This window comes from Dama dama, chromosome 26 (genome assembly GCF_033118175.1).
Source record: "Dama dama isolate Ldn47 chromosome 26, ASM3311817v1, whole genome shotgun sequence".
Lineage (NCBI taxonomy): Eukaryota > Metazoa > Chordata > Mammalia > Artiodactyla > Cervidae > Dama > Dama dama.
Window position 1 is genome coordinate 40,853,447 of NC_083706.1, and position 9,672 is coordinate 40,863,118.

A 9,672-nucleotide genomic window follows, 5' to 3' on the forward strand; every position below is an offset into this window, starting at 1 on the left:
AGCTCATATCTCTACTGGTTTTATCAATACTCTTTTTTTTTTTTTTTTTTATCAATACTCTTGATGAAATAAGAGAAAACTATTTTGAGGCAAGAGGACAATTTAAGCTGAAAAAGTTTTCTCTGCTCTTCGGCCTCCTCCCTTCCCTCTAATGTGCATTGTGCAGCTGTGTTGTGCATTACCCAGACCTCCTCCCCAATGGGAGAAATACCTGCTCAAATCCTAAAGATCAGTTTTTCTCCTTCTGGTGACAACCATGTAACTCCTTATAAGATAACATTGCTTTCTCAGTCCTGTAAGGGGTCCCCTTAAGGTTAAGGTGTGCAGACATCTAGTGAACTTTTATGTACAATGCAAGTGTATCATTTCCATCCGAGTTAATTTTAGGTACAGAACAGACTGGTAAGATGACCTGGGGAGATACTGGGTTGCATCTAAAGGAAGCTCTTAGCTTAAGTGCTTACTTAAGACCACATTAAGTGACTAGCTGTATTACTTGTATTCTGCCTATTTTACAAGGTTATTGCACCTTGTATTACCAAATGTGTGACAGAGCCACCAATAAAAATTATGATGACTAGTCAACTTGAAGTGATTGACCAAATATATCGTGCTAGAAGATCAATGATTATAACAGAGTAACTCTAGCTATGAGAAGCAGCAACAAGAGGGAACCATTTCCTGAACCATGATAGACTAGTAAGACAGGTGGTCTAGCGATTTAGGCTACTAGGCCAAATCTAGTAGATCTGGGCTTCTAGAGCAAACGTCACACTGGACTTTTGCTGTTCTTTAAACACTATTTGTGAAGGAAGGGTTCTGCCGCAGGGCCATCCCATCTTGTTGGAACTTTTCTTTTCCAGTTATCACATGGCTCTCTTTTACCTCCTTTAGGTCTCTTCCTCATAGTCACCTCTCAGTGAGACCTTCCCTGACCACTACAGTTAAAGTTAAGCCCACAAGCATACACTTCTATTTTTCTTCATAGTACTTTTTACAATCTAACATGCTATTTAGGAAATTTGTATGTTGTCACCAGAATGTCAGTTCCAGAGGGAAAGCCAGTTTTGTCTGTTTTGTTTACTGCTGTATCCCTAGTGACTGACTGCCTGCCACATAATAAGTGAATATTTATTTGTTAAATAAATGAATATTGGCAATTAATTAAAGAAATGCAAATTAAAATAACAATGAAATTGTTAATGGGAAAGTAAAATAATACAGTCACTTTGGAAGACAGATTGGCAGTTTCTTCCTTGTACAAAGCTAAATATAATCTTACCTTGATATCAAGAAATCACACAGTTAGGTGTTTACCCAAAGAAGCTGAGACAGGTCCATGTAAAAACCATCATACAAGGAACTTTTCTGGGGTCCAGTGGCTTAAGACGGTGCTCCCAATGCAGGGGGCCTGGGTTTGATCGCTGGTCAGGAAACTAAGGATCCCTGTGCAACTAAGATCTGGCACATCCAATAAATAAATAAATCTTTTAAAACAAAAACCTGTGCACAAATGTTTATAGCAGCTTAATTCACATTTGCCAAAATTTAGAAGCAACTGAGATGTTTTAAATAGGTTAATGAATATACAAACTGGTTTAACAAACTGGGATAAACATCCATGTAATAGAATATTATTTAAAGATCAAGAGAAATTAGTTAGCAGGCCATGAAAAGATATGGCAGACCTTAAATACATATAGGTAAGTGAAAGAAGCCAGACTGAAAAGGCTACATACTGTGTAATTTCAATCATATAACTTTTTGATAAAGGGAAATTATGTAGATAGTAGAAACATTGGTGGTTGCCAATTTTCTGGCAAATTGAGGGAGCAATGAATAGTTGAAGCACAGGGATTTTTAGGGCAGAGAAACTGCTTGTATGAGTGAAAGTGAAAGTAGCTCAGTCGTGTCTGACTCTGTGACCGCATGGACTATATACAGTCCATGGAATTCTCCAGCCTGAATACTGGAGTGAGTAGCCGTTCCCTTTTCCAGCGGATCTTCCCAACCCAGGGATTGAACCAGGGCCTCCTGCATTGCAGGCAAATTCTTTACCAACTGAGCCATCAGGGAAGCCCCTATGGTTATGTTTATTACCATGTATGGGGCTTCTGCTCTCACTGTGTCTGCTCTAAACTACTACCATCCACAACACAAGTTCCCGTAGGGGCAGGGCTGAGATTTGAACCTGTGAGAGCTGACCATGGAGCCCATACAATTACCCACTGCACTATAGCTGGTGGGGCAAGCGAAAATGAAAGTCGCTCAGTCATGTCCGACTCTTTGCAGCCCCATGGACTATGCAGTCCATGGAATTCTCCAGGCCAGAATACTGAAGTGGGTAGCTTTTCCCTTCTCCAGGGGATCTTCCTGACCCAGGGATCAAACCCATGTCCCTTATGCCTCATCATATTTTGTATGAGGCTATCCGTATTGGTGGGTTCCCAGGTGGCACTAGTGGTAAAGAACCCGCCTGCCAATGCAGGAGAGTTAAGAGATGCAGGTTTGATTCCTGGATCAGGAAGATCCCCTGAAGGAAGAATTGGCAACCCACTCCAGTATTCTTGCCTGGAGGAGCCTGGTGGGCTGTGGTCCCTAGGGGCCCAAAGACTCTGAAGGACTGAATCAACTTGACAGCAGTGTATTAGTGAATACATGACATTATGTATCAATATTTGCAGAACTTTGTAAAACTAGGACACAAAAAGTGAACCCTAACATAAACCTATGAGCTTTAGTTAATAATAGTATACCAGTATTGGTTCATCAGTTGTAACAAATGCACCAGACTAATTCAATATGTTAATAATAGGGGAAACTGGGAGGTGGTGGAGAGGGTGGAGAGATCCCAACCTCTGGGATCTAGTGTCTGATGACCTGAGGTGCAGCTGATATAATAATAAAAGAAATAAAATGCACAGAAAAGGTAATGTGTTTGAATCATACTGAAACCATCCTCCACCCCTCCAATCCGTGGAAAAATTTTCTTCCACAAAACCTGTCCCTAGTGCCAAAAAGGTTGGGGGACCCTGGTATATAGGAACTCCTTGTACTTTACATTCAACTTAACTTTAAACCTTAAATTGCTCTAAAAAGCATGTATACAGAAAAAAGATTTACCATTTTTCATCTTTTACCTTAAGTGATTCAGAAGATAAACAGTCCTAAATATTAAATTTAAATATATAACACTTAACATATTCTATGGCCTTATGGTTATATTTTCCATAATTACCTCTAAATATGGAGTCCCCAGAGATAGTAACCTTCCACTCCTCTCCACCCTCACTCATACAAAAATCTTAACCTTAGTGTAGCAGAATCTTTAAAATAAAAGAGATTTTATTTATTTTTTCTTTCCAAAATTTAGTGCTTTGCTACATTATACCAAATGATGTTTTCCCAAAGATACCTGTGATGGTTAAATTTATGTCCACTTGACTGGGCTAATGGATACCCAGATAGTTAGTAAGGCATTGTTTTTGGTGTGTCTGTGAAGCTATTTTTGGAAGAGACTGGCATTTTAATCAGCATACTGAGTAAAGAAGATTACAATCACCATTTTATTTGGGCATCATTCAATTCCTTGAGGACTAGACTAGAACAGGCAGAAAAGGCACACATTTGATCTCTCTGCTTGACCCAGGATATTCATCTTCTGCCCACGGACCATCAGCATAGCTGGTTCTTTGGCTTTCAGACTCAGACTAAGACTTAAGATATCATTGGCCTTCCAGTTCTCAGGGCTTCGGATTTGGACTAAATTACCTAAAAGGGGTAGTTCTTTGGACTCCCCTGGTGGCTCAGATGGTAAAGCGTCTGCCTACAATGTGGGAGACCCGGGTTCAATCCCTGGGTTGGGAAGATCTCCTGGAGAAGGAAATGGCAACCCACTCCAGTATTCTTGCCTGGAAAATCCCATGGATGGAGAAGCCTGGTAGGCTACAGTCCATGGGGTAGCAAAGAGTCGGACACGACTGAGCGACTTCACTTTCACTTTCACTCCAGAGGCTTTCTTGGTTCCCACAGACAGAAGATCACAAGACTTCTTAGCTTCTATAAGCACACAAGCCAACTCCTATAATATCTATACCTATGCATGCATGCTAAGTCACTTCAGTCATGTCCAGCTCTTTGCAACGCTACGGACTGTAGCCCACCAGTCTCCTCTGTCCATGGGATTCTCCAGGCAAGAATACTGGAGTAGGTTGCCATGCCCTCCTCCAGGGGATCTTCCCAACCCAAGGATTGAACTTGTATCTCCTATGTCTCCTGCATTGACAGACAGGTTCTTTACCACTAGCACCACTTGGGAAGGCCATCTGTACCTATAAATACCTATTTGGTTGCATCCGATCTTAGTTGTGGCACACAGGGTCACAGGGTCATATGGGATCTTTCTTTGCTGTGCAGAGACTCTAATTGTGGCACAGTCTTATGTTAGTGGCTCCACAGCATGCAGGATCTTAGTTCTCCCACCAAGAATTGAACCCAAGTCCCCTTCATTGCAAGATAGATTCTTTTTTTTTTTTGCAAGATAGATTTTTAATCACTGGACCCCTAGGGAAGTCCTCAGGAAGAAGTCTTTACTATGGTTTAGGGAGATGGGCGAGACACAAGTAGGTCTAGCATTGGCTGCTTTGAATAATTTCAGCGGGCTCTGGGGTACGGACGCTATCTCTAGTTGCCTGGTGCCTGCCCTAGGATGATTAGGGCAGAGAAATACTGCCTCTTGGAGTTTAGTAAAAGCCTGATGTTGTTGTTTAGTCACTAAGTCATGTCCAACCATTTTGTAACACCATGGACTGTAGCCCACCAGGCTCCTCTGTCTATGGGACTTCCCAGGCAAGAATACTGGAGTGGGTTGCCATTTCCTCCTTCAGGGGATCTTCCCGACCCAGGGGTCAAACCCATGTCCTGTGCATTGCAGGTGGATTCTTTACTACTGAGCCACCAGGACCTAAAGGCCTGATAGTGGAGGTGATTTGGAGTACAGACACTGGATTGATTGGTTTACATATGAAAGGCAGGCTCACAGAGGAGAAGTTTACTCACTCTAGAAATTATCTCGAAGCTTCCCTGGTGGCTCAGTGGTAAAGAGTCAGACTTAGCAACTAAACAACAGCAACACAAATTAGCTCAGCCCTGGGAGTCTCTCTAGGGTCAGCCAGGCCCCAGACAACAAACATACAGAGAATGAGAAAATATAGTTAATACATAAAGATTATGAAGTTGCCCATCATTTTGGCATCAAATGAGGCAGAGGATGAGAAAGTGAGGCTCCTGTTTTCTAATGAATCAAATAAAGTGAAGCTTGACTCAAAAGAAGAAAACCCACTGCCAAATACTGGAAGCCCAATGAAGGCAGAGCAAAGAAATCCTGCAATCTGGCTTCTGCTTCCACATGGAGGCCCCTTCATTTCCTAAAAAATAGTCTTAAAAGGTCGAAAAAGACAAATAAAAATGGGGACTTACAGCAAAATAATACCTACTTATCTGTGTTACTAAATGTGAAATCATCCCTAAATAGACTCAAAAAGATTACTACCTCCACCATTGAATTTTTCTTGCAATATTTGTCACAGATGTCCTAATTTCAAAATTGGATAGTATTTTTAAATGTTTTGGATGTTTTTATGATCTTTAATCTCCAAAATTTTTGTCAGAGTACCAATCAAATGCTCATTTACATCTCATTTAGCATCCTTGGATACAGATGTCTCTTCATGTGTTCACGTTGCTGGCGTCAGTCAGCTCGGGGAGCAGACAGAAGAGCCGGTCTCTTGACTCTGGGGCCCCTCTGACTATAGTTGTGGTGGAGAAGGAGGCAAAGATCTCCCACACTTTCCTGTTTCTTTACTTCTCTCAACCCAGCTTATGTCCTTAGAAGGTGAGCTGAACAGAACATTTTGTAATCATCTCTATAAACATACAAAAACAAGTTAAAGTATGATTTTGTTTAAAATATTTTATGACCCAATAGAATGTATTCTATTCTTTTTCCCCTGGAGAAGGGAACGGCAACCCCCTTCAGTATTCTGGCCTGGATCCATGGGGTTGCAAAGAGTTGGACACGACTGAGCAACTTATGCTTCACTTCACTTCAGAATGTACTAATTCAGTACATCAAGGTTAAAAACCATAGCTCCATCACTTACTATCCTGTGCATGCATGCTAAGTCACTTCAGTCTGACTCTTTGCAATCCTATGGACTGTGTAGCCTACCAGGCTTCTCTGTCACTGGGATTCTTCAGGCAAAAATACTGGAGTGGGTTGCCATGCCTTACACCAGAGGATCTTCCGGACCCAGGGATCAAACCTAGGTTGCTTGCATTTTCTGCATTGGCAGGCAGATTCTTTACCACTATGCCACCTGGGAAGCCCTTATTATCCCATAACTCATGGCAAAAGTCTTCATCTCTATACACAGAAAAGGATGATACTGTAAAAGCAGTTTTAAAACATCTTAGGGGAAAAATAAGGTAAAATGTGTGAATGGTTTTGGAGATGTAAAAGGAAGATCTTCCTCTATTTCTTTTTTATCATCTCCTGGGGGTCGTCAAGAAGTTTGAAAATGTGTGGTTGTGTAACTCTGGAAAATAATGGAGTGGAACTGTGTTGCAATAGAAATGTAGTGACTCACTCTCTCCCAGAAATTGGAAACAGACATAGATTATGTCCCAGACTTCCCTTTGGTGCCAAGACTGCTTTTGGATTACAGAAAAAGCGGAATTCAAGTTCTGATTGGGAGAAAAATAAAAATAATGGAATCAGTCATTGGAAAAGAAAACTTATTAAAGTTTGGAGTCAAAGAGTACTATCTTGCATGAGAATAAAGATGTATTTTTTTATACCTCATATGTAATTTGTTTTCTATGTATTAAATTTTTTATTTACTTGGCTGCTTGGGTCTTAGTTGTGCCATGTGGGATCTTTAGTTGTGACATGCGGGATCTTTAGGTGCAACATGTGAACTCGTAGTTGAATTGAGACATGGAAACTCTTATTTGCCATATGCGAACTCTGGTTAGTTGTGACATGGGGGGTCTAGTTCCCTGACCAGAGATCGAACCCCATCCCCTTACATTGGGAGGGCAGAGACGTAGCCACTGGGTCACCAGGGAAGTCCCTGTATTAAACTTTTTCAAGGCTATCTTCTGCTATATGAAGGATTATCTTCAAGGAACATAAAGTGTCTAACATGCACAGAAATAGAATGGGTTTCTATCAGCAAATTTAACCCCTTTGGAGACAAATAAGTGAAAGAATAATGTCTGGTCAGGAAATGGGGTGGGCTCTGTTGGGAAATACAGACTATGTTGCTCACCTTCCCCAACTACTTTTTCTTTCAAATGTATTTTGGAAACTCATATTATTTATTCAAATTACAGAAATCTACATACATCCTACATCCTGATCATTAGGTTTGATTTGTTTTTAATCTCAGTGGTCTGAAACAGAGTGAAAAGGCCAGTGGTTGCCGTTGGACCCCTCCGGTGGGTGAGATATCACTGCAGAAACCATGTGCCAGGTAATATTGTTGTTGGGTATCTCACAGTCGGCAAGGAATTAGTTGAATGACTAGTTTACTCTACAACAATTTTGGCCAAAGATTTTGTTGTTTACCCTAGCTAAAAACACAGGCATGGGGGGAAGCATTGATAAAAGAGGAAGAGGACTAAGAGAGAAACCTATTTCTTTTTTGTGTCAAAAGTTTTATTTAAAAAAAAAAGACTTTTTTTTTCTCTGAAGGACAACATCTCCAACTTCTTCTTAATCAATATACAATCTTGTTAACCTGAAAGACCTAAATTTCTTAGCATTTCTGTGTCAACCTTAAAAAAATAAAACAGCCAGTTATTTTACCAGCAGTATGAGTTTATTCAGGAATAACAAAGGAACTGCAATAAGGGACATGCAAACAGAGTTTTGCCAAGAGAACATGCTAGTCATAGCAAACACCCTCTTCCAACAACACAAGAGAAGACTCTACACATGGACACCACCAGATGGTCAATACTGAAATCAGATTGATTATATTCTTTGCAGCCAAACATGTAGAAGCTCTATACAGTCAGCAAAAACAAGACTGGGAGCTGATGGTGGCTCAGATCATGAACTCCTTATTGCTACATTCAGACTTAAGTTGAAGAAAGTAGGGAAAACCACTAGATCATTCAGGTATGACCTAAATCAAATTCCTTATGATAATACAGTGAAAGTGACAAATAGATTCAAGGGATTAGATCTGATAGACAAGAGTGCCTGAAGAACTATGGATGGAGATTCGTGACATTGTACAGGAGGCAGGGATCAAGAACATCCCCAAGAAAAAGAAATGCAAAAAGGCAAAATGGTTGTCTGAAGAGGCCTTACAAATAGCTGAGAAAAGAAGAGAAGCAAAAAGCAAAGGAGCAAAGGAAAGATATATCTATTTGAAGGCAGAGTTCCAAAGAATAGCAAGGAGAGATAAGAAAGCCTTCCTCAGTGATCAGTGCAAAGACATAGAAGAAAACAATAGAATGGGAAAGACTAGAAATCTCCAGAAAATTAGAGATACCAAGGGAACATTTCATGCAAAGGCGAGCACAATAAAGGACAGAAATGGTCCTAACAGAAGCAGAAGATATTAAGAGGTGGGAAGAATACACAGAAGAACTATACAAGAAAGATCTTCATGACCCAGATAACCACGATGGTGTGATCATTCACCTAGAGCCAGACATCCTGGCGAAGTTGAGTGGGCCTTAGGAAACATCACTATGAGCAAAGTTAGTGGAGGTGATGGAATTCCAGTTGAGCTATTTCAAATCCTAAAAGATGATACTGTGAAAGTGCTGCACTCAATATGCCAGCAAATCTGGAAAACTCAGCAGTGGCCACAGGACTGGAAAAGGTCAGTTTTCATTCCAGTCCCAAAGAAAGGCAATGCCAAGAATGTTCAAACTACTGCACAGTTGCACTCATCTCACATGCTAGCAAAGTAATGCTCAAAATTCTCCAAGTCAGACGTCAACAGTACGTGAACTGTGAATTTCCAGATCTTCAAGCTGGATTTAGAAAATGCTTTAGAGGAACCAGATATCAAATTGCCAACATCCATTGGATCATTGAAAAAGCAAGAGAGTTCTAGAAAAACATCTACTTTTGCTTTATACGCCAAAGCCTTTGACTATGTGGATCACAATAAACTGTGGAAAATTCTTAAAGAGATAAGAATACCAGACCACCTGACCTCCCTCCTGAGAAATCTGTATGTGGGTCAAGAAGCAACAGTTAGAACTGGACATGGAACAACAGACTGGTTCCAAATCAGGAAAGGAGTACATCAAAGCCGTATATTGTCACCCTGGTTATTTAACTTATATGCAGAGTACATCATGAGAAATGCTGGGCTCAGTGAAGCACAGGCTGGAATCAGTATTGCCAGGAGAAATATCAATAACCTCAGCCATACACATGACACCACCCTTATGGCAGAAAGCAAAGAACTAAAGAGCCTCTTGATGAAAGTGAAAGAGGAGAGTTTTTTCACTTTAAGTTGGCTTAAAACTCAACATTCAGAAAACAAAGATCATGGCATCTGGTCCCATCATTTCATGGCTAATAGATGGGGAAACAATAGAAACAGTGACAAACTTTATTTTTGGGGGCTCCAAAGTCACTGC